Genomic DNA, 26,331 nt, shown 5'->3' on the forward strand with positions numbered 1-26,331 from the left:
TGTGGACTTTCTAAAATCACTTTTTGCATTATGAGAAAATTAGAGGAGATGCACAAACTTTCATAAAATCCTGAGTAGCTTTATAGCATTTCCATGCTACTGGATCACCTTGGGTTTATGTCAGGTTTCCGGAATTCTCAACTTCACTTCTTCAGTCTTTTTATCTCCTGATAAGTTGTTGCTCCAGTTGTTTGAGCTCTGCTATAGATCAGACTGTTCTGCCAAGGTGAAAAATTTCCCTGTGTTGAGACATGTTGTGGATACCTCTGGGTACCTTCAGCTTTCCGCTTTGTGTTCTTAGGAGCCAGTTCTGTTGCCTTTTCTTTGTTTCTTCTTTTATACTGGGCTTTTTCCACTGTTCATTTTGCTGCTGATAAGCTGAGTGGAGTAGATTTCCTGTAACAGCATCCATCTTGCTTTCCCCTGGGCCAAAGGCTATTCACTTGTTCCTGGCGTGGATCATAGGTGATATCAGTCCTGTTAACAGATGTCTGAATGTTGTGTGTATATGTGCACACAGTTTATTTATTTTTTGCATTTATGTATATAATATGTATAAGAAGCATCTTGTTGTATAGAATTTTGTGTAATATCTAATAGCTAGTGTCTGGCATATGCCACCATATTTGCCAGTTAGATAAACTGCTTTCATTTCTTTAGAATATTGACTTCTGTTTTACTTTGGTTTATACTTATTTCTCTACAAAAAATGAAACATGATGAGTAGCTTTTTCTGTTTTCTGAACATCTCATTGACTTAGACTGATCAGTTTATAGAAGTAATATATGACTTCATGTATAGCGTTCTAAAGAGATGTGCTTGCACATCTAAGGTCTTGATCTCTGCTGTAAGAGCTGCTAGGTCCTATGGTCTTTGCTGTGCCAAAGAGGTGAGATGATGGACTGGTATTGCCTTAAGATCTACATCTTGATTTATTTATTTGGGGTAATTTTTATTCTGTCTCTTAGTAAATTATTTGACTTCATAACTGTTAGAATTTTTTATGTGAACATATTTTATTACCTGCTTGGAGTGGCTTAATGCTGTTACTTGATTGATTATTCTCTGGTTTATATTACTTCACTAATCTCAGTGGCAAGGACTGGCTTATATTCTGTTGTTACATTTAGGAAGGGTTTAGCAACTAAGAATCAAATGTGAAATGGAGCAATGTAACTATTCATGCAAGTGCTGACTTGTGTTTATATTCTTAAAGGCTGAATACACTTGTATAAATGCTAGATTAAAAATAATTTAAAACATCAGAAATCTATCGCAGTTCATAGATTACAGTAAAATACAAATCTGTAGAAAAGTATCTGGTTTTATCTCCTATTGCAAGTTAAATGGGGCCTGTGTGTCTGTTTTCTTTAAAAACTGTCTAGCAAAATGTACAAGATGGATTTAAATATTGTGGTATTACCTTTAGGTGATCTATTAGTATAGCCAGCTGTTTAGTTGGGTCCTTCTAAGTTAGCTTTCTGTGAAATAGTAAGAAGGTCAAATATTCTCCTTTATTTTTAGCCTCTTTTCCTGCAGAAACAAGGCTCATGAGGTCACACTGTGTTCATGTGTAGATGCACACACATCCCTTCAACTCCCCTCGTTATCTTTTGAACCTGTTGCTGATTTTGATCACATTTTTTGGCACAGTGGAGATCTTGAAATTCAGATCCTGCAGGTTTTGTGAAAATAAGTCACTGAGTATAGGTGGAACCACCTGAAGGTGCCCTGATGGAAGGAAAGGTTGTAGCATGAAATAATCTTACTAGTTGTCTGGGAATCCTAGTGATGGGAAAAGAGAGGCTTTAAACAAATGTCTCAGCTGTGGGAAAAACTTCCTTCAAAGCTTTCACCTTTCTAGACACCGAAGTCAACCAACCAGAAGGTATAAATCTGTGGGAGATGAGGCTTAATTAATTCTGTTGTTCATGAAACTGCTTGTTCCCTTGATATTTAATAATAATAATAATATCAGTAGCATAAATGTTTCCATCAAGAATATTTTTGCATATTTAGTTTTTAAGGTAAATATATAGAGATATTCTTATGGCAATCCTAATTTTCAGAAACACTTTTCGTTTTCACTATGAACATTACTTTGAATGTTTACAAAACATCTTCTCTCCCTATTAGTACAAAGAGAGTAGTTCTTTCCCCTAACTTCTAAAATGACAGATACTGTGAATGCTTTCCAGCTCTGTTTTGCATGTGGTTCTGGATTGCAACTAGCCAGAAAAGCTGGAGAATTCATGGCTCTATGATTGTGCTCCAAGGGAGTTAACTGGGAAGAACAAGGTCGGTACAGTGCATTTACTGAATATGGAAATAATAATAATTATAAAGCTAACGAACAAGAACTGTATTCTTAATAAAATGTGTGGGTTTTTTCAGTGTAATCATATGACTATATAATACAAAAATTGCTTTGAGAGTAGGTCAAAGATTACACATAGCAGAGGCTTGTGTGATTGGTTATGAACAAGCAAAAATGGGGTAAACTTTTGACCCGGCAGCAGCAAATGGAACTGTGTAAAGCACCTACAGATGGCAGGATTTAATGTATAGTCGGTCTCTCGCCCTTTCACAGCAATTACGATCATATTACAGCAGGCACGGAGGGGAAGGCGCTCTGCAACTCTAATACAGTGTGTCTTTGAAAGTTTTGAATATGCAGTTGCGTTTTGTTTTTGTAGGGCCATCAATTAGCTTAGCAAGAAGAATTCCACTTTTGTTGCTCGTGTTTGACTCGATGAGTTCCTGACCAGCGTGCCGAGTCCATTTGGAACAAAAAAATCATTTGAACAGTCTGAATAATTTCAATAATTCAGACTGCAGTAGATTTATTGCTAAGCTTGAAAGACTCAGTGGAAGTTTTTATGCTGTTGTGCTGCTGAGGCAGGCTTGAAGGGATGAGGAGAATGTGTTTCTGCAGAGAGCTCTGGGAAACAACACTCCCAATCAGCTCCTTGGATTCTTGTGTATATTCATGCATCTTCCTGGTGGAATTTTAAACCAGTTTAAGGTTTGCAAAATTTAAACTTCAAAAACACCAATCAACAAGCTGCTTATTTGACGAGACTGTGGCATTTCGATAATTCAGTATCTTTTGGTTTTGTTGTGCCTATGAAATACGTGGCAAATTAGAAGTGAAAGTGTCGTGAATTAGAAACCAGTGATTGCCCATTTCCTGAAAATTTTGCCAGTTACAAAATCAGCCCAGTTGCACTTTTGGCACTGACTGATAGTTCTGAAGTCATCTGAGCATATTTTGTGTGATTGACTGCCTGTGGGATGTTTGTGTATCTTGTGTACCTGTACGTGTGCAGACTTCTCCCAAATGGATTTTGCTATCGCTTTGCCGTATCGGCATTTGGGAAAAGAGCGAGCTCTGGAAGGCACGCTTCCTCCTGCTTGTCATCCGGCCACTATCTCCCTTTCCCTCTCTTTGCCTTGCCTTCTGGCCTGTAATCTGATGCCAGTGCCAGATGTGGGGAGGTGGAGCAGAAGCAATCCAAGCTTTTTAGACCATTTCATGGAGGGAGTTATTTTATTATATTTGTGGTTTGCAAAAATTTTCCTTTGGTTTTTCAGAATGACTTATATGGAGAGTAGAAATTGCAAGCATATGGTAGTAAGCTAAATAAGATACTGGAAAATGCTCTTTGGAGGAAGGGAGAATTTTAAAATACTGATCAAGAGTGGTTGGTTGGATTTGCTTTTTTTTTCTTTTTTTTTTTTTTTTTTTTTTTTTTTTTTTTTTTTTTTTTTTTTTTTTCTTTTAAATCATGCTGAAGCTTGCACTGTACATAGACTGCTGGATGTAATTCCATTTCTTTTTGGTGATGAATTGTGTTCATTTTAGCCATGTCTGTACCTGCAGCTAAGAGCTGCTGCTGCAAGCTTTAAGGCACTTAAACAGCTCAGTGACTGCTGCTACATGAGTGTGATCTGGTCACACAAGACTTCAAAACTTTTCTGGTTGTTAAAATACAGTGAAATGAAAACTACTCTCCTCAAATGTCAAACAGCACACACTGTCATAGATTAATTCATTCTACGGATTTATAACCCCCCTTGCACACAAAAAAACCCACTACCAAAACAAACTTTAGATCTATTAAAAATCCCACTGGTGCATTCCTCTCTTTTACAGATGAGCAGCACTCAAAATTTGCCTGGACCTGTCATGTTCCAGCCCTTGAGAGTGGGCTCACAGCCACAGGTTCTGCCCTGTGCTCCCTCTGGAGTCTGGGCTGGGGGTGTTACAGTGGCCTCTGCCAGAGATAGTGGGTTGGCAGGGTTACCCCACAGACCTTAAAACATATTTGAGTAACCTTAATCTAAAGGTAGTAGCGTAATTTTTCAGTGTGAGGTGGTTGTGTGTTGTGTTCATGGCTTTAATGAATTAAGGCTTCCTTGCATGACAGGTATTCCTCCTGAAATTCGAGGCAGTTATTGTCCTATGAACTTTCTGCCTCGTAAGTACCAACTTCATAGAGCTATTCTGAATTTGTTGTACTTGGGAAATGCTAAAACCAAAACCAACTCTATTGAAAAATTATTCTTAATATATGAAGTAGAAAGGGAAATGCATTAAACAGGTGGGTTTCATACTTGGGAAGGAAAGTAATTTTCAGAACCAGGATATCCTGAGTTTTGTCTAGTTATATTCTTGTTCTTTTTGCAGTATAAAAAGGTATTGAAGCATTATAACTGAAATGTTATTATTGAAACATTATTGAAATATTATGGGATTATTCCCACAGTTTCACTGATTAAAATAGAAATCTAATTGAAGGATGTGCACTTCTCACAGCTATTATGTAAATAACTAGTCTTGTATTCCAGTACCTGAAATATCCTGCACAATTATAGTAACCTGATGAATATCCTGTATGCTGCTTTACAATGTAAAACCTGTTAAAAACATCAGCCAAACTGGGGGAGTGTATTAAACCTGTAACAGTGACCTGTACTTTATAATGCCTGCATATTCTTCTTTTAATTCTGATCATCATTTCTTGCTGCAGTATAAGAGAGATGCTCATATTTCCTAATCATTGCTGGAAATAAAATAGTTAAAATGACTCTTCTAGTATTGCTCAAAGCTGAGTACGAAGGTTTCCATTATGAGTGGCACAAAAAGTTCTTATCTGCCTTTGGTAAGTAGGTGAAACACCTGTGTGCAATAAGGGTAAGCTCAGTTTCCTTTTAGTGTTATCTAAATACCTAATTCAGTTTTCCTTTGTATGTGCTCTGAAAGAGTAAGTGACAAAAGCTGTGTTTCTTAGACCCCACCTTGCATACAGATTCGTGTAAAGTGGTGGGGCTTTTTCTGCCTCCAGAAGACAACTTCCCAAACCTGGTGGAATCTTTCCTTGTTGTCCTGTATTGAGGTATTGCTCACCTGTGTTGGTGCTTACCTGGTTTAACTTGGGCTTGAAACTAGTGTGGCAGGAGGGCATCATCACTGCCGTGCCACTAATTTTTAGGTTTCTGTGAGTGAACTATGATCACAAGAGTATTTTGGATATTGAGAAGTTTTTAAGTTGTCAATAAACCATTGTATAATCATTACAAATAAAGTAATACATAGAATATAGTTATAGTATGTAGTATAACAGCTATTTTCATGCTGCTTACCAAGCTAAGTGCTAGCTGTGTAATTGGAGGATAAAAGCAGTAATTTGCCTGTATAGACCTAGCTTAAAGAATGTTTTTTCTTGATACATTTAGGTTGCTAGTGGAAACGTAGACAAGGTTTAGATTTAGATCTATTTTTTTGCCCTGCAGAAAAGTATCAAAATCAAGGTGAAATATATGTTACAAGAAAGTGTTGAATTTGATACTCTTCATTTGTAAATGCAAGAGGAACTCTGCAGATCTTAGGAGATTTTCTTTTCTCCTTCCCTAAGCTGTGATGATCTCTGTCTTTGCACAATGTCTGTGACATAACAAATACCTTCAAAATCAAACAAGTTACTGGACACATTCATTTTCCATAAGACATGGGAGTTAGGTCGATACATGCCTTCAGCAGAAGAGAGGGAGGCAGGAACATGACATTTGAACCCCTGTTGGCTCAGGGAATGCTTTTGACCTCCTGACAGTCAAGCCTGAGGAGCAGTGGGATCACTGGTAGGGTGCAGATTAGTGAAAGCTGATTGGCACCAAGCACCAACCCTTCCCCATGTTTGCAGACGTGACCACTTAGAGCTAATAAGCTTATAATAATTTCTGCTTAAGCACAGGTGGTGAAAGTAGTGGTGAAAAAAAGGTAAGGAGCTTAAATAGGGAGAAGGTATGGGGCAAATGGTGATGAAACACGTGCAGTGTGTGGTAATTGTCCCTCACCTTTTGCATTATCCCAGTACTCAATGCTGGTACTCCTGTCTACACTCCAGCTATAGGGGAATCAGAGACTCAGCTCCAACAAGAAGCTTATCTCTCCATCAAATATTTTTGCAGTTGGGCATGAACATCAAGACTTTTGAGTGTTTCTTGTATATCTTGTGCAGGAAATTATTCATGAGGGGCACATTTTGTTGCCTGTCTGAAGGACTCCACTTGCACAAAGGAATTGAGGAATGTGTTTTGTTTGGTCTTCTGAATGGTTTTGTATTTTGAAAGCTTAAAAAAATTCTCTTCTCTAAACCAGATTGCTTTTCTGATTTGAAAATAGCACATGCCTACTTTGCATTTGTTACCTAAATGGAGTAAATTCAGTTTGGAGAGGCTTGGGAAAAGAGAAGGTTTTAAAATGATTCCCCTTTAATTAATCCCAGGAAAATTCTGGCAAATCTCTCTTTTCTTGGTGCATTCTGTATGTATTTAAACTCTGTTTCATTCTGATTGCATAGACAAGTCAGAATAAGTTGTTTTTTTCCCCCATGAGGTAGTTTGATTTGCCAGTAATTAGGTTTTGGGTTTACCTTATTTTTTTACATATAGAATAAGGAGTGTCTGTTTTTTGTGACATCTTTTTTTCTTTCTAAAACCTAATTTTATATAAAGGAAACATTTCAGTGGTGGTGTTAGTTAAATCTGACTTTGAAATGCTGACCTTTTATGAAATAGTGTTTTGCTACCAATTGTTATAAACCAGTAGTGATAACAATGGTGATAATTCCCCCCCTGTAAAATATAAAGCTTTGGTTTGTTAGAACAGAGTAAGCTCCCTCTGTGGCATGTTATAGTACCTTCTTTCTTCGGGGAAAAAGAAACAAACACAAGCAATACAAAGAATCAACCCAAGGGTTATTTCTTTGTTATCTTTCTTGGCCAACACATAAGGACCTTGGGTCCTACATCTGCTGCACTTCAGAGGGCAGCTGAACAGATAATTTATGCATGTTATATGCTTCTAAGTTCTCAGCAGCCTGAGACAACATAAGGACTCCATCCTGAAAAGTAAAAAACATTCTGAGGTTACTCAAGAAAGAACCTGCACATAATCTTTACAGTTAAGGCCATGAATGGAGCCCTATACTTAATGTTAGGTAAGGCAGTTCAGAGAATTGAAAGACTTAAGTATTTAATCCAAAGCATTATTGCTGTGGTGTTAACTAACAAACTGTCTTCCCAGTGCTACTTTCTCACAAATGTTCTCATATTTATATGTCAGTTTGGAGATGTTTTCTGTACAAAGCTTTTTTGCTTTTTTCCTTTTTTTTTTTTTAAATTTAAAATATTTTTCAGGAATTAATTATTAGCATCAGGGAAATGCCTTTTCTTTTTTTTTTTTTTTTTTTTTTTTTAAAGAAAATGAAGTCTATTTGCTAGAATACTTAATGTAGTTAATTCTGATTTACATACCTTAACTCCTGGTAGTGCATCTTCTGGGAATGTTGCTGGAAATAGAATCAGTTTTTCTAAAATATATTATTTTCTACTGTTCACATCTCTATACAATTTTTATTGTAGTATACTCAAACTGCTACTACTTTCTTCTGGTTCTATCTGATAACTGATATGGTCTCCAAGAAAATCTCATTGTGGAGGAAGACAGCTGTGTTTTCATCCCTCTTTAGCAGATCCTGACAGCTCTGCCTGTGAATCCAGTGCCCTTTCCAGAATGCTTGCATAAGATTATTCTGGAGAATTCCTGTGCTATCCTGCTACCACATACTTAGATTTAGTAATTTTTTCTCCTTTCTCACCCAGGAATATGTTTAGGTTTTCTGTATTTTTACAGAGATAACATCCATCATGCTTTCTCACAGGCTTAATTGAAGTTTAAGGCGGTATCTGGCTGTTGTTGTAGTGTCCCTGTAAATTGCAACCTCAACCAAAAAGGCAGAATGCATGATACTGCCCACTTAAATACACCTGGCTTACTAAATGACCTTGAATAGGTAATTTTATGTCTCTCTCCATCCTGAGATCTATAAACTTCCGATAATAAAACATATATCCATCTTTGCAAAAGCTCTTTGAAATCCATGAGTAAAAGGTATCCCATAAGGTCAAAATATGAATTATTTATTGCTACATGACATGCACAGCATGCAGACTGTAAGGTTATAGATATCTTGTCTGTTCCTTTTCCCCCTGAGAATAAAAGTCATACTTTCACAGCTCTACCTAAAAAAAAAAGTGTTCATTGTATGAAATCTAATATTACTTTATGTGTATGAGTGTGTGATAACATTGAAACTTTGGTTACTCCAAGGAATTGGTTTCAGCTGTTGATACCCAGCTTTGTCTGCGAGGTGCAAATGTAGTTTTCAAAATAATAAACATTTTTAAAATAAAGAATAAATATGAGAAGACCAAAAGTCAGAGGTGAGGCAAATATTGGGTTTTGGAGTAAGCAAATTAGAGTTTCATGGCATCAGAATGGTGTTAAAGTTACTACAGGGTAAGAGATTGCTGCTAGGGCTTGTAGCCATTTGTTTTCTAATTGACATGCCAGCAGTGCACTTTAAAAGAAAACTGATTTTTCTTTTAGTATGTTTCCTAGGATTTGTTGTAGGTCCTACTTGTCATCAAAAGAGTTGTGTTCTCTTGTTTGCTGTTTACAGTATTTATTTTATTGATTAAGGTATATGTTATATGTGTGTGTATGCATTGCTTATCTTGAATATATGTATATAGGTAGAGATATAAAGCATGCAGAAAGCAAGAATAGGCTTGTTGCAAGAACAGGTTTTTACACTTCAACGTGAACATTCTCAACTGTACTTGAAAGTCAGTAGGCAGCTACAGGTTTTGTAGAACTGCTGTGCATGTTCCTGTTCTTATTGACATAGGCTGCTTTAATAATTTGGTTTTTCTGTAACTGTTTTGGTCTCTGAAAGAGTGTAAGGAATGCTCTTCAGTGGAGCATGCTTAAATTACCAAGAAATGAGATCTGTGACATTAGCATAAATGTCAAGTGCTTGGCCTTTAATTCAAGTCCAAATATTAGGTCAAATTTGTATCCAGCTGAATCCAAAAGAGTTTTTGGGATAGGTACAGACTTTCCAGTGCTGACAATAGAGGCAAGAGGGTTCTTGCTCAGGTTCTAAAACTCCTCTTGGAGATTACAGACTCCTGGATACATTTGGTTCTCTACTGGACTTTTTGTATAAAGGGCAGTTTTACAGCTGAAGTCATGTGCAGTTGGAAAGATTGGGGAAATATTACTAGAAGTTGGATTGTGATGGTGAAGGGAAGCACTAATATTACCAAGTAGGAGTTTTTTCATAAAGTTGTTTTTAAAAAATTGCTTCTACATATCAATATATTTAGTTTAGAAGTCTGTAGACCATAGTAAAGTGTCTTTAGGTTAAAAGGTTGAAAGAAGCCATCTGTTTGGAAGTATTTCTCTTTATTTTGCCTTCCATATTGGTTCTCTTCCATTACACTTTAGGCGTTGTTTTGCGTGGTCTTTTGTTTACTGGATACTTTCATCTAGCCCTCCTCACAGCTGTAGAATCTGATGTCTTGGCTGGTCTGAGTTTTCTTATCTACCCACCACTCTGACTCTTAAGAATGCTGAGGTACTGCAGGCTATATAGTTATAAATGTAATTAATCTGATTTACATATAGCACAGATATTGAGTGTGATATATTAGAAGTTGCAGGGATACTGTGTCATGGAATCTTCCTAAGAACCTGAACCCTAAATGAGTACTTTGTCACTTCTTTCTCCTTATCTCAGTAATCTCAATTGCAAATACAAATGTTAGTGTCAGTGTTACGTGGGGGATACTCAGCTCAATATTTCCTTTGCTGTTTTTTTCCCTTGTATTAAGAAATATTTAAAGTCATAAAATAATAATGAGACAACAGGATTTTTTTTTAAAAACACACTTTTGTAGAGAAGAACAGCAGTGCAGACAGAAGCTGCAGTCCCGTATTACCAGGTTTTCTAAAGCTGAGGTGTTTTAATTTGCCCTGTTCCTTAATTTCCAACACATCATTCATTGTTTCCACTGGGGGCTCTCCACTGTTGCTCATCTCAAAAAGTATTCTCACATGTGCCCCTCAGTGCCCACTGTATATGCATTTATGTAGTATTGACAGACAGTGTGTTCAGAATTGCATTAAATCCAAAGTCTCCAGGCAGCAGGTAATTTAAGAAATTGCATCTCTCTTGGTTGATAGGGACATGGATTTGCCTTTCTTTATTGGTTTCTTGACATTGTTTGTAAAATTTATTTTACTGTAGATATCTTTTCCTCTTGATCTGGAAGGGTTTACATTTCTGGATGGTCATCATTGTATGTTGCACCCTCTCCCATGTAAAATGTAATAAGTGGGATTTTTTTTTTCCCAAAAGCTTTTCAAAGAAAAAAATATACCCTTCAGCAAGCAAATGCAGTGTCAAACATGCTTATTAAGAGACTCACACCAGTTTGAGAACAAAGCTCCCTTCAGTGTTAATTCATGGCCTCAGTTCACTTAAATTTCATTGTATCCATTCCTGTCAAGCTCTCTTCTGGGAGTAAAGCGATTGTCCCTGAACCTTGGCTCTGCTGAGTTAAGTTAGAAGCATTTTCAAAAAGGTGTGTGGTTATCAAAGTGTCTGTGTAGCTATTCCAAAACAATAGTATCCAAAGCCCACCACTCCCATAGCATCATGCAATCACGGAATAGTTTTGGTTGAAAGTGACTATGCAGGTCATCATGTTCCCCTGCATGGACAGGGATACCTTCCACTAGACCAGGTTGCTCAAAGCTCCATCCAGCCTATCCTTGGACACTTCCAGGGATGGGCCATTCACAACCTAAGCAGTGTGTTCCAGCATCTTGCCACTCTGGTAGTAAAGAATTTCTTCCCAGTGTCTAACCCAAGCTTACCCTCTTCCAGGTTAAAGCCACTTCCTCTTGCCCAGTCACTACATGCCCTTGTAAAGAGTCCCTCCTCAGGTTTCCAGTAAGTCCTCTTTAGGTGCTGGAAGGTTCTGTAAGGCTTCCTGGAGACTTCTCCAGGCTGAACAGCCCCAGCCCTCTTTGTCTTTATAGGAGAGGTGCTCCGGCCCTCTGATCATCTTTGTGGCTCTCCTCTGGACTCACTCCATCAGCTCCGTGTCCTTCCTATGCTGGAGGCCACAGGGCTGGTGGGGACTCCAAGTGAGCTGTTACGAGAGCAGAGTAGAAGGGGAGAATCATCTCTGCAATAAAGGCAAAATCAACCTTCCCATGTCCAGGAGTCTACATGGTTTTATCATTCAAAATCAGCACTGCAGTGTCATCTGCAAACCAGTTGATACAAATGCACATCACAAAACAAAATCACAAGACAGTCTTGAAATATAGCTTAGCAAATAAGGCTGGATTGCCTTTGAGCAATGATAGTGGCCACATACTTGGATTTTAAGGCAGCCCTGTTGGGGCATCCTGCTTCTCAGGTGGAGGTGTAGTTTGGAAACAGCTCTGCAGTTCTCTCACAGTTGCTTTGGCTGTCTGTTGGATTGTGGTTGCATTTCTGATTTTTAAAGGCAAAATATGACTTTATGTCCAGATTATTTCTGGATATTATTTCAGATATTGTCTTTGCCATACTGCTGTTAAACTGCCAGCAAAATGTTTTCTTTGAGCTCTTTTTGTCTTGATATGTTACATGCTCTGCCTATTTTCTCTTTAGTTTTGGGGAAGAAATTGCACGGCAGAAAGGACAGTTAATTTAAACTTGGCTGATTTCTTCTCAAAAGGATATTTGCTTCACTCAAGACAAATGGCTTAAACAGTATTATATATTATTACATTATTTACTTGGAGCTTAGAAAATATAGGTTCTTAAGAACCTGGCAATTTGTGAAAATCTAAATTACTCATAAGTCTCATATTAAAGGTTATTTGCTAATGATTTTAAGAAATAGTCCTGTGAACTGTCAAGTACTGCTTTTTCAAGATGAGTCATGACAGCCATGTGTTTGAAAGATAAAGATGGGAATCTCTTTGCCAAAAGGAAAGCAAAATGAAGTAGCCATTCCAAACTTGACTTTTCTCCTCATTTAACTGACCCCATATCTTGTGCTTCAGTACAACACGCTCAAATGCAGTCTTTAAGAAAATGAAAGGCACTGCCCATATTGTTGATATTTTCATTAAAGTAACACTTTTGAGATTGCTTTTGTGGAAAATTTACTGTGTATAAGCATGGTATGGGTCACTAATTTTACATTGAGGGAAGATCTGTCAGGCCTGCTATTTGCAGCTGATAGCAACTGTAATATGTCTGCCATCTATTTTCAAAGACTGTGTTTGACTTTTTCATACTGACGTACAGTATGACATAAATGTGTGTAGGAGTCCTCATGATGGGACAGGATTTGCTATGTGTTCTAAATATTTCAGATTAAAATGATCAAGCTTCTGATCCTGCTTGTATCCTGCCTCTGATCTTTTCCCTTCAGTCTTTCATATGAACTGACTTTGCAGCTGATTTTAGGGAAAACATAGTACAAAGTAAAGTTGTAAAAAGATTCCTGTTTTGGGTTCAGTGTGTTGAACTTTTTTAAGAGCTAGCAGCAGACCCAAGTTCTGACATGTTTCCTCTTATCATAGACTTAAATATTCAGTGCTAACCACACTGGGGGTTAGTTGAGATTGTGTAGCATTTCTGCTCAGAATTAAGTGTCTGTGAGAATTGTCTTGTTTCTAGTGTAAATATTTACCTGCATACCTAAATTTTATTGCTTCTTTACTTAAATGAAATGAGTATTGTCTTACATTCTTTGAAAGTGTCATTTGTTATTACTGCTGCTCATAGCAAACCTGCACTTTTTTGTGATAAGTGAACAATCTGGTTTCTGTTGAACACATCACTGTCATTATGTTAAATATTCCTTAATACCCTACATTCAGTCATTGCTGTTGAATTGCTACAAAGGTTGCAGGTTTTTTCCTCTTTTATTGTCACAAGTGGGATTTGTAGTTTCTGAATTCACACAATACCTAAGTTAAATGCCAATTTTGTCACATCTATCTTATTATAAAAATGGTCATAGACCAATTGTCCTGAAGTTGATATTTATTTCGTAGCAAAGTATATAATTTTTTTATTGCAAGTCAAATTAATTTCAATTACTCCTGTTTTTCCGTTCACTTTTTGTTTTATTTGATAGGCTGCAGTCTGTGGTTTTTGGTTTTCTCACCAAATAGTGCCAGTTCTTTTAGCTCTCGGGAGTATTTGTGCTTGGGCTCACTTAAGTTTCATGGTTCTGTCCAATCTAAATGACTGATGGAAATTACTGCTTGAAATGTATTAATAGAAAACCTAGCTTACTTCAGTTTCTCTTCTGTACCTCATCTCACCCACTGATATTTTGGATGTTTAGTAACACCAAAATTTGGAGCATGACCCTGCTTTACTGTGTATCACATCCTGAGTGGTTAAGGCAAGGGGTCAGTCATCGTTTGCTTTCAATGTCGCTGTTCATCACTCAGCATCACTAATTGCTGCTTCAGGTGCTTGTTAGAATTGATGAGAGCAGATGATGCAACGTTAAATTAGCTTATTATTTATTCTCAAATTTGTAAAAAGCAGCTGTCCCTGTGTTCCAGTTTCTCCCAAGTGACCCTACTTGCAATCAGTAGCATCTCCTTTCTTCATTGAGGTCTCTCAGAAGGATGTGAAAGCACAGAATTTCAGGATCTGCAAGTTTCTGTGCCTTTCCTGCTTGCTTCTTACGGGAACTGGCTTTTCAAATGCAGGGCAGTGTCTGCAAGCCACTAGCAGTTAGAAGACTGCTGAATGTTGATGAGACATGAGATTTTTGTGACTTCCTGGGAAGTGTAAGTCTTCTCTTCAAAAAGAGATCTAGGTGCAGAGACCTGGGTATTCATCACCAGGCATGGCAAAATAATTTGCCATATCCTGAACTAAAACAGCAAGTTTCTGTTTCAAGGGAAAGGCAGGCAATGTATCAAATCCTGCTGAGTTCACACACTGTTGCTGTTACGGCCAGCTGGAGTGTTCTGCCCTGCCTGGTTATTGGAAACCTTGAAATTTCACCAGATTATTTCATCTTTAGTCCTCTACCTTGATTGAGTCATATGATGTCACTTAGAAATATTTTATTTATAGATAAGACTACATGGAAGAAAACCTGTCTTATTCTTGGATTAATTGGTTTGGTTTTGTTTTGCTATTAGTAATAAATATTTTCTTTTATTACTTTTATCTAGTTTAAACTTTTGTCTAATTCAAATCTCAGCCACTGAATCTTGGCAGCAGTCAGTCTGCAGCTTTTGGGAACCTTTTACTATTAGAAGTCCTTAGAAGTATTTCTGTTTTGAGATGAGGTGAAATAAAGGGTTTGAGCTGATTTTAAAAATATATTCACTGGAAGGCACATTCTGTAGAGCGTAAAGTAATTCCTTTTCAAAAAATCCCAGACTTCATAACTTAGCTACATTCTGTTTAAAACGCATGGTAGCACTAGATGTTAATACATTTATGTAACATATTGTGTTAATATGTTTTTCTATGCTCTAGTATTTCCATTCTGGTTCTGCTTTTCTCTGCTTGCTAAACTTCCTTTGCTGAATTCCTCTCGTGTACCCTCAGCATGGATGGAAACAACTCATGGTCTTGAACTCTGTGGGATGAGGCACATTTCTACCAGAGAGCACCTCTCTGTCAATAACCCATAGAGAGTGCTGGCAAGCACTCTGCTTCAGAGGCTCTGAGCAGGGGAGAACAACCTTTTTTAGTCTGTAGGAGGAGAAAAGAACTGAGCCAGGAGCTGACCATTTCCAGATTGCACTGAAAGAACCCCTTTTTCTCCTCTTGTATCCTTTCTTAATTAAAGGCAAAGGAATGAAGCAGTAGACATTTGAAAAAAAAAAAAAGGAAAAAAAAAGTCCTCATCAACTATTACACAAAAATTTCAGTTAACCATAGTCATGTACCTTGTCTTAAAAAAACCCCACAATTGTCAGTGGACATGCCCATACAGATCTTAATTGCTATATATGGCACACACCTCAGTATTGAATTCTCCAGTTAGATGTTGCAGATACTTGCACGTGGAATGCTCTGAGTGATTGCAGGGTGCATGTTTGTGAAAGTTATGAGAGCCTTGATGAGCTGTCTTCAAGAGGCATGGAGAAGTCAACAGTAGTATCTAAGAAGTTGAGAGTGGAGGGAGTGTCTTTTCATCGCCCTCGTATGGACAGAAATCAAAAGGTTCTTAGCACTGTAGGTGCATGTACTGCTAATACAGAGACTGGCTGTGAGCAATGCCAGATGCTGCAAATTCCAGTGTGACAATTTCTGTGCCCTTCCAAAGGAGATGTGAAGGTCAGAAAAATTAGATTTATCTACAGTATCCTATTTATTTTTCATCAGCTGGTAGAAGGAAGAAACCTAGTTTTCAATTAGGAGTTTTCAATTAGAGTTCCTAAACTGATAAAATGGCAATGTCATTAACATTTAAGTCAACAGGTTTTTAGTTTTGACTTGAAAAACTGATGTTTTTGTTATGTTCAGTTAGGAGTTTGAAAAAAAAAAACCTGGTATTTGAAAATTGTATTTTGTAGATTTTTGCATCTACATTTATTGAAATGTAACACATGTAAATCACTATACTTGTTCTTTATCTGAGCAGTAATATCCTTATTGTGCATCATAGTAGTCAGTCCTAATAGCTTCTGGTTGTTCTCTATGGTGGTGCAGTGCTCTTCCAGTCTTTCTCACGAGGAGTGAGACTTAATGCTGCCCAGTCAGCTTTCCTAAAAGTCAGTGGCCTCATGCCTTGAATAAAGGCCAGTGGGTCAGCCTTGCAAACTCCTACAAACACAGTTTGAAATGCCTTGCTGTTTTGCAAGTGAGAGCTGTTACTATAGCTGTCAATTTGGGTACCCCCTTGGCTAGTCCAAACTGATAGGATTGAAGGGATTGTGAGGTTCCTCCTGGGTATGGTATAGAGAGTGAGAGAAAGGATTAAGAGTTATAGTTTGGCATTAAAAAGTCTGAAAAGGCGTTGGCTTTACCAGTCCTTGTCTCAAGTGTGGGTGTGTTAGAAGGGCAAAGAGCACCAGATTGTTGTGGGATGTCCTGTCTGCCCGATTCACTCTTTAATAAAAAATGAAGAATAAGAAAAACTTTAAAACTGTGAAATGCGTGCAATGAAAGCAATGCTCTATTTATCAGTTTCAATTATTTGAACATAAATTGTAAATGTTTTAGTGTAGCTGCATCTTCCCCATGTCTACTGCAAAGTCACCTGTGGTTGGGTGAAGAAAATGAACTATTAATGAAATATATTTCTTAGAGAAAACTTAGGTGAATATCTTCTGCTGTGCAAGGTCTGTTTCTTATCCTAACATAAAAAAGTCTCTAATGCTAGAACTAGTTCTGAATGTCACCTGCTCATCCACAAATTAAGTGCATGATTCCTGTAAAACAATTTAAAAGGTAGCAACAGCTCTGTTGTTTTCATTGGAAGTGTGTATTCACTGCCTGATGAAGTCAAATAGCCTTTCCTTCTTTGCTGTTGCATGTTCCCTTATTCCCATTCAGAGCAGTGTTTTCTGTCAGTGTTTTCTGTCAGGAGTATTTTTTCACTCATTTCTCCTTTCCCTTTTTGTCTAGAATTAATCTGTACACTCCAGTGGAGTGTTCCCACTTCTCCATTAGCTTTATCTGTATACTGTTCTTCACTAAGCAATCTTTTGAACAACATCTGTGTATTTTCACTGCTTTTTCAGCCTTCAGCTCCTAGTTTATTGCTACAATGACTCTTTTCTGTTACCTCCTTTTTATTTACACATAATGCTTTCTTTAACACTGTGATTATTGTTTGTGCTCACCATATTGTTTTGACTTCAAATTTCTCATGTTTTGATTCCAGTAAATATTAGCAAGATAGTTCTAGCTATGGTATTTGACTGGGATGCTCCCACTTTTTATGTTTTTCTTAGATTTGTACTGCACAAGCAATGTGTTTTGTGTGTGTGCATTCCTCTAAAAGCACATTTTCCTTCTGGTTATTGTCTGTTAGTACATTTTCTTGAATATCAGGTTTTATTCAGGTTTTGTCCTGTTAGTATAATTTTCCAATTTAACCAACATGCTTGATGCATCTTCTTTAGATAAGGAATTCATATGGAAAATGCAAATGAGTTAAGATTGCAAAGCAGTTCCTGTTCTATTGGGGTAAAAGTTGTATGTAAGTCCAAATAATATTAATTTTGCTTACCCTATGCAGTGTGGTGCTTTGAGAAGGAGGGACATACTGAGAAAGGCCTTGGGAAAATAAACCCCCTTGATTTACTGTGAATATGTTTTTCTGCTGATGTATTCTCCTTATGGAACTAGATTATTTCTTCCTGGACTGAGGATCTTTCTCATAGATTCCCTCTATAGCATGGAAAAGGGAAGAGTTGAAAATAGGATTCATGGTGCTCCAGAAGGGGCCTTGTTCCCATTTAATTTTCAGTTGCTTTGCTGCAGAAAGGTTCTGCCTCAGCTCATAATGTTGATCATAGTGTTGGAGTAGGTTTCCCCAGATCCTTGGGCAGGGCTGTTTTCCTGAGTAGAGCTGTCCTTAGGGAGAGGGGTAAACAGAAAGACTGGTGGGGCAGCATTGGCAAAAATCATATGTATAGGACAGCCACTATTTCTTCACAATTTCCACAATTTTCCTGAGTACAACCACAGTCTCTAGCTGTGTTTTCCTGTTTCCTGGAGAAACCATACGTTAATGATCGATGTTGTCTTTAAGGAGAATGAAGTGGTGTAATGGGGTAAGATGGAAATAGAAGGAATTACATGGAAGGACCCAGAAGGATCAAGTCCAACTCCTGGCTCTGCACAGCACCATCCCTAAGTCACACCATGTGCCTGAGAGCATTGTCCAAACACTCCTTGAACTCTCCCAGGCTCCATGCTGTGACCACTTCCTTTAGGAGCCTGTGCCCAACCACGCTTGGGGGGAAGAACCTTTTTTCTAGTATCTACCCTAAAGCAAAAGGAGAAAATTCTGTTTCTTGATTATAGGTAAAGAGCAGGTACAAAACTGCAAAAGTTGTTCTGTGGGCTTGATAATTATTTTACAGTGTTTCATCCGCAGCTTTCTTAAATAGTTTGCAAATCCCAACAATGAAATATCTGGGTAAGGCTACGCTGGTCTGTGCCCAGCTGCACTGCCCAGTGCTGTCAGAGGGGGACAGAGCTGGGGAGGATAATTTGGGTATGTTTATGCTGTGTGCCAAAGTAATAGGGAAGTGGTGCTAATGCAGAAGAGGAAAGGCTTGTTCTGTAGTCTGTGAACTACCTCAGTGAAGGCAGGACAGAGCATTATGCTTGTCTGTGTACTTTGCCTTTTACAAGCAGGAAAACTTCTGAGTAGTGAGGTGCAAACCCGCCTGGGGTTTGGCATTCGGGAGGGAACTCGGAAGCCAAAGCTTAGGTAGGTTTCCCACTTGACTGTGTGTTTAAAAATTCTTAAGATATTTGTTGTGGTGGTGAGTTAAAACAAGATAAATGATGTTACTTAATATATAGAAGCACTGACACTGGAGTTTGTAGTGTGGATCATTTATTTGTGCTTTTTTGCATTTGCAGGAGAGTTGGGTGCTGGGGGGAGTTGAACCATAGGTTGTTGCTGAGAGAAGAGTATTTATTGCAGTAGAACTAAAATTACAGGCAAAAACTTAAAGTACTCTAGGGGAAAGGAATAATTCTAGCATGCCAGATACTCAGTATTAAGCATGGTTAATATTCAGTTTAGTCTCATATGACATGTTTATGACCAATGTGTGTTCCCCAACAAAGACATTGCTTAAAAATGTATTTGCTAATTAGTTTTGGTGCAAGAAGTAGAGAGAGCCCTTATATTGCTCTTCCACATCGACAGCACAATTTGCTTTTCGATAGAGGAAGATGCAAAATGATTTCAAGTGTGGCAGGTTTGGGTTTCTCCAGGAGTCGTACACTTAAAATCAGCAGAAGGGAGGGAGGGGAGTTGCTCTGTTATCATCAAGCTCTGCTAATGTAGCCCGGGTGCCACGTGACTGCAGAAAAGGCTATTATCTCAATGAAAAGGAAACTGCTTTTTAGAGCAGCAACAGAACAGAAGCAGGAGGAATTTTCGAGTACTCCACCATGCTGGATTGTCAAAGGGGGATCTCTCTGATCAGCAGTTAGGGAAGGATTAGCGTGGCCAGTTTGTCAGCTGTCATTAGAAGCAGATGACAGAGATGATAAGCTGCTGTGTGCGCACGTCCTCACTCAGCATGTGCTTTGGTTTACATCAAGACATAACACTGGCTTGGGATAATGGAGAGCTGATATTTTTAAGGCTGTAAATTTACTGGTGATCGTCTTTTTTTTTTTTTTTTTTTTTTTCTTCTGTTTTTTTTCCTTTTATTCCCCCCCTTCCTGTTTTTAATAAAAAAACAGTGTGATGGGTGGGGGATTTATCTACATCTTGATCTGAAGACGCAGAAAAACTAATAAGATCTGCCTTCATCTGCAAAGGCTGGAAGACGACAAGGTGTGTTTCTGAAGTGCTGTGACTTCATTGTTAGTGCTTTCTCTTTGCACAGTGTGTGTGTTCCTGTGTGCATCTCAGGTGTCTGGATGTTGGGGGTGCAGGGGGGCTGGGGGGTGTTGCTTTGGGGGAGGGGGAGGAACAGCTAATTTCTGCTTGAGTGAGAGAGTGTAAAGATAATGTTTCTAATTAACAATTGCAAAAAATAATGTAAATTCGTGTCTGCAGTTTCTGTTGTTTTCCCCTCCCCCCCCCCCCCATTTTAGTGGCTACAGGTGTACTTGTGGTTGCCTGTGACAGTTTTATGGGTTTATGAGGCTAAATATATCTTAGTGCACAGGAAATATTTTTGTAAGCAAGTTTTCTGGCATCCAGAATAATACACAAACCCATCTATATTTTCCGACTGTCAAGAGGAGGTGGAGCCTGAGAGTGTCTTTTTTCATTGCAGCAATTAATATTCAGTATTCAGTAATTTATATGCACATAAAAAACTGCAAAGTATGTCAAAGTGGGACGTTTTTGTAATAAAGCTTTCTCTTTCTGGCCAAGACCTTGAGCAGACAAAACACACTGAAACATAGGTAGTTGTTATATAACTTTCTCTATTCTCTAATCTTAATAGTTTTCTTTACAAGTACATGATCATGTAAACAGAATGACATTCAGTTAATCTTCAGACCTGGTATTTATCTCATGGTTATGCATGATGATGTCATTAAATATCTTGCCAGTATTTACCTTTCTTTTAACCTTGGGAGGACAGCATTTAATATTGCAGATTAATTAACTAGTAATATCCCCCTCAAAAAGGTTATTGGTAGTTACTTGTAGTAAACTGAAGACAGTATGCTGTCTCCCCTGCTTGGGAAGTTATTGCAGGCTTGTTGACTTTATTTTCCTCTTGCATTAAGCCCAGGGTTTCTTCTTAAATCACAGCAGTAATACTAATCCTGGACCACAAAAAAAAAGAAGCTAAAATTAATTTTGGATTTGTATAGGAGTGCTGGTTGTCATTTCTGTAGAAATTTGCCTCCAATGTTAAGGGCAAGGTTGAGAGGCTGCATATGATCAGTCATTACTGCAGTGCACTGGCAGTTTGCTAAAAGTGTGTTTTCCTGGATTCATATTGAAATAGTGGTGGTGACTATCATGCATAAAATCGGTTTAATAATTAACTAAATACATACAGGAAATGCCTTAGTTTATTTTATTTAGGACTTTGAAAAACTCATGCTACTTTGAGATAGGAGGGAGAAAGGAAAATATTATTGTTTTTTAAATTAATGTAGTTTGTGTTTGAAGAGACTTTATTTCATACTGTGAGGGCAGAGCCAGAAACATAAACAAGTTAGTGCTATTTATTTGCTTGTTCTCTTTTGTCTCAGTTTGATTATTTTAATTGCAGCATAGTAGCATTTTGGTAGAGAGGCCTGGGGCAGGCAGTGCCGCTGAGTCGAGGCTTGAGAGCCCGTCACGTTCGCGGCACCAAATGTTGAAGCCACAAGAACAATGAAACTTCCTCTCTGCTTCTTGTGTTCTCTTCCTTTATTTCATTGCAGAAGATCTAACAAGATAATGGGGTCAGTGCTTTCTGATATGTTGGCACCTATGTTTTGTAGAAAAAAAAAATTTTGCTCCCTATATAGTCATTTTGATTTCCCTAATGCCTTTTAGGATGTATTTTGGGAATTGGAACGAAATCAACCTTTTGTATTGTCTGTGCTCTTCAGGTAGCTCTGTGTTCTCACAAAACTCACATTGGGATGTTTTCTTTCCTAGGCAATTTCTTACAGAATTATTGTATCTAGCATATATAAAACTATCTTTGACCAGAGTAATTTTGTTTGCCCACTTTTCAAAATTATGTATACTTCTGTAGTCAACAGGATTACACTGTTAATGTTCAAAAGGTGTTGCTCTCTTTCTTTTTTGGTTTTTTTCCCTGTTTTGTTGTCATCTCTGTAAGGGGAATTTCTTGTGCAAGGAAGGAGGCAAAGTGACTGCATTGCAAAATATACCAATATTGTAAGAAAAAAGCCCTTCTTGGAAATGATGAACTAGAGGTGTACTTTGAAATTTATTTTTTTTCATTCCAGAGTTCTTAGAACAATTTTTAATAAGAAATGTCATTGGGAAGTCAACTGTCTGGTTAGATTTTATAATGACATTTTATTTATTTATTTAGCCTAGTCATAGAAAAGAACGGAGGAGGGTGTGAAAATAACCCTGATTCTCAGAATTTACTTTATTAAGTAGAATAAGTTTGTTAGCACATTACTGTAATTCTAATACGAAAGCTGAGTTAAGGACTGAGGACTGGATCTACAAGCCAAGCTGTTGGAGCTGAGTAAATGAGAAGGGTGTTTGTAAGTTGATAATCACTGTACTTGTGAGGAAATCCTGATGGAGTCATTTTACTGCCTGCATTCCTCCTTAGCTTCTCTTACTGCTCATGTTCATCTGTAGCAGGCCTAGAAGGATGCCTGGATTGGACTAAAAATGATTATTATCAGGTAAAGCTTTGCTCTCTGGAGGTGAGGTGTGAAAGCCTGGGTCTCTCAGGAGTGGGCTGGTCTCAGTACCCAGCAGTGATCCCTGCATAGTTGCCCTGAGAGCTGAAGATGTTCAGTGAAGCCTTGGGGAGGCTGGCTGGGTGGTGGGGATACAGAGCATAAGGAACAGTGCAGGAATTGGACAAAAATTATGAATGGAGACTCAACCCAAAAGTTTATGGTAACTGCTTTTAATTTGCTGTGTGTGTTGTACCTGAATATCCTCTCTGCTGCTTCCATTTTTCTCCTGTGCACGCTGTCCCTAAACAAACTTCATCAGGATGCTGTATTGCTGTGATTTTCCATTCCTGATAGCATAGGCTGTTGTGATTGAGCAGCACAAGATCCTCATGAAGAAACTTCTGTTAGAGCTGCATGGAATAAAATTATTTTTGGTCCTTTTCCTGAAGTTTTTCCAGGTGTTCCGTCCAAGTAGTTAAAAATGTGTGTTATTTTTTGCTTTGAGGCAGTGTATTGCAGGCTTCTGGTCAGCTCCTTCTATGAATGTAGTGGGTGTTCCTCTCTTTACTAATTAGATTCCATTAGAATCCAAAATTAAAAATACTTGGAGTAGACATTGATTCTTTCTTAGCACTTGTGATTCTTCTTTTCCAGAAGCTGTTTCATTATTAACAAAGATTAATTCCAGTTTATTTTTACAAAGAGAGTAAAATTAGCATTCATCTTTAATAGTAGAGTAACCTTGTTTTCTTTGGGCCACAGGATACAAGCATAGCTTTTTCAGGTCCATGAAGTGATTTATGACCTACAAAAGAGAGAAATAACAGTTTGACATCTTCTTCTAGTAGACTAGGAGGAAAATCGAAGCTTCAGTGAAGTCAGTGATAAAATTCTGATTTATTTCAGTTGAGTCATAGCGTCCCCGTAGAACTGTTCAATTTTTTTACAGTGTCATTTCTGCTTTGGGAAGCTTATAGAGAGCTGTTGTAAAGCTTATAGGGTGTTGCCTGTAAGCATTGTGGAGGCCAAAGGTATATATGGATTTAAGTTGGAATTAGGCACCACTGAAGATAGCTCAGAGGGAGGAGGAGGAGGCACAGCAACACTGCAGCTAAGCTTGTACCACCGACTGTCAGTTATGGGGGGAAGGATCATCTACAACTGCCTTGTGCCTTCTTCCAAGATACCTGCTACTAGCTTCCATGACTAATGGAATTTAGTCACAAAGTAAATGTTTCTTTTTGTTGACTCATTTAGCCATTTCTTTGAATATTTTATTTGGCCACAGCCTGTATTCATATATGTATGTGGACATATGTAGACATGCATGATTACAAAGCTGGTGTTCATCAGATTCTGTTTCTTGGCAGGTGACTAAGTAAAGCAACAACACTTTTGTGAGTTTAGTGCTATTAAGTGCTTTAAAATGACAATTAAACTTTCATCTTCTTCTGTTATTGCTAGTTGCAATTTTTTACTAAAGCAAATAAAATGAAGATGGACATGAAATTTGAAGTTGCATGTTCACAGACCAGTTTTTGAACTCATGGATGTATTAAAAGCATCAAGTTAATCATACTTTGTAAGTGTTGGCAAGACGTTCATGTGTGGCTCTGACATAATTTGGTGGCTTTAATTTTTGTGCTTAGTAATACTGTGCGTGGTTATCACTCACAGTACCTTTGCCAAAAGTTTAATGTCCATCTAGCACATATTTATTCTAAGTACAAAGCTGTAATTCTGCATGTTGGGAGGTGATACAAATACAGTCTGTTATGCATATAGCTCTATTCTCTCAAAAAACATGTATTAAATTGGTTGTTCTTCCAACTTTAATAAGAAAAAATCTTTTTCAACTTCCCAGCTCTTACACTGCTGCTCCAATATAAATGGATGACACTGGCATGTGTACCAGTATCAGCAGGAAGCACCTGCTGAGGGAATCTACCTGTTCATACAAATAGGGGATGGGAAGAGGCCAAACTCTCCATCTGGTCTCTGCCATAACATCCGGAACCACGTCCTTGCCACTAGGCAGGCACCCTCTGGGACCAGGGTCCAGCGAGCCATCGTGGGCTGAGGAGGACACTGAGTTCTGCAGGACAGGCACTCTGCATGCATTTCAGAGGCAGAGAGGGTGGGTAGCCATACTGGGCACTGTACTGAGCAGGATAATCTGGGAATACAATTTAAAGAAGTGATGCAGTATTCTAAACTTCTGGGGGGCACAGAGGACATCAAGGTGAGGTCCAATGCACCTCCTAGGCAGCTGTTAAACTTACTATGACTGTGGCCATTTGTGGAGCTCAGTACTAATAGTCTGAAGGCAAACACACCTACATTCAATCTGAACAAATGGTAATTTGTTTAGATTGAATGTAGGTGTGTTTGCCTTCAGACTATTACTAACTTGCAACCTTCAGGAACAAAGTGGCTTGAATTCTTGACTCTTAATTTGAAAGTTTATTGTTATACACTGTTAAATGAAGTGCATGCTTATGAAAGCATCTCACTATTGTAGAAGGAAGTGTGAAGTATGTATCTTGTACATATGTGTGCAGTGGGTTAATCTTTTGCCATGATAACAATATCAAAAAGTGTAGAAATATTACAGATAATGTTTAGGTACACTTTCTGCAACTCAGAGTTTTAATTTAGTTTTACCTGAAGTTTCAACATGCTTCCTAGGTGTTTGAGTAGAAAAGAAAAATAAACCCTCTTGGTATGGGAAAATTGAAAACATGAGTTTAATTTTTGTTGAGTTCAGAGAAGTCACAGAGAGTTGGAGTTACTGAAGTGCAACAAAAGTTTCAGTAAGATTATGTGCTTTCAGTAACAGTATCTACTCTGGGGCTAAGGAGCATTATTTCAATGCCCAGGTTAGAGATATGAAGGGTGACATGCAACTTCAGCTTCTTCTGCTGAAGCCTGGGTTGCACATCACATTGCACCTGAGTGTGCAGACATGCTAAGCTGGTCCTAGTGGCCAGGAGGACCAACTCTAGCTGTGTGAAGTCATTGAAACTCAGACTGATAAATGAAGGAACTCAGATTAAATATGATAGATTTAATACCTCTGTGTGTAAGTCCAGTAACTCTATATGTTATTTAATGTATGCACCTTGTGTGGAAACATGCTGTGTTTCTGTCTGGCTTGCCCTCTACTTTTTACTTTCTACCTATACATAACCATGTTTGCTGGGCTTTTTGTCAATGGAATATATTTTAGCTAATGTCAACAGATTGGTGTTTGACAGACAGTTAACTGGAGTGAAATCCTAGTGTAGGCAAGCCCACTTTACAGAGATGTGCAAATGCCTTTGTTTTTGTGATTGGTCATATTTTTCTCATTGCTAACATAGGCATCTTGAAAATCACACCAAACTGTAAAAGCTTTCTGGTGTTGTAAGTAATGTATACATTTGTGTCAGTTATGAGATTAGAAAATGTTCCTGGATTTGAGTTTTTCCACAGTGCCTTACACTTGTGAGAGTTACTCCATTTTTCCTCTCTCTCGAGTCTGATTTTCTTCTTGCTCTTTGGTGGTTTCTTGGGAGGAAAGTTGGTGTGGGAATTTAAGTGGACAAATAACAGTTTTGAAACTGAGATTGGCAAAGAAGATTCAGTAGGAGTCAAAATATGCTTAACTCACTGTTCTAGAAGTATCATGAACTGGAAATGAAAGCTGTTTAAATACAAAGTTTCCCATAATATTATCCTTCTCTGTGTTGTTAGATTTGCTTCATTTATCAGCTATGCTAGTCACAAAGTTTTATTTTAAATCACAGTAGATATTAAATACTAGGCTTCAAAACAGTCTTATAAGCTGTTAATAATTGTGAACTACAAGAGAAAAATCTAGATTAAATCAAAAACTTA

The 26,331-nt window shown here is 37.9% G+C and overlaps 1 protein-coding gene across 7 annotated transcripts in view; it reads left to right on the plus strand.

Annotated features, from left to right (window-relative positions):
- NCOA2 (nuclear receptor coactivator 2) overlaps positions 1–26,331 on the plus strand; it is a 186,996-nt gene that overhangs the window by 78,347 nt on the left and 82,318 nt on the right. The window contains exon 1 of one of the 7 annotated variants that reach the window (XM_056483706.1): positions 19,848–19,939. The exons of the other annotated variants lie outside the window; for them this stretch is intronic. The gene's annotated coding sequence lies outside the window, so the exon portion shown is untranslated. Of the gene's footprint in view, positions 1–19,847; positions 19,940–26,331 lie in introns of those variants that run through there. 7 annotated transcript variants of the gene reach the window in all.

The sequence above is a fragment of the Oenanthe melanoleuca genome, chromosome 2 (assembly GCF_029582105.1).
Source record: "Oenanthe melanoleuca isolate GR-GAL-2019-014 chromosome 2, OMel1.0, whole genome shotgun sequence".
NCBI lineage: Eukaryota > Metazoa > Chordata > Aves > Passeriformes > Muscicapidae > Oenanthe > Oenanthe melanoleuca.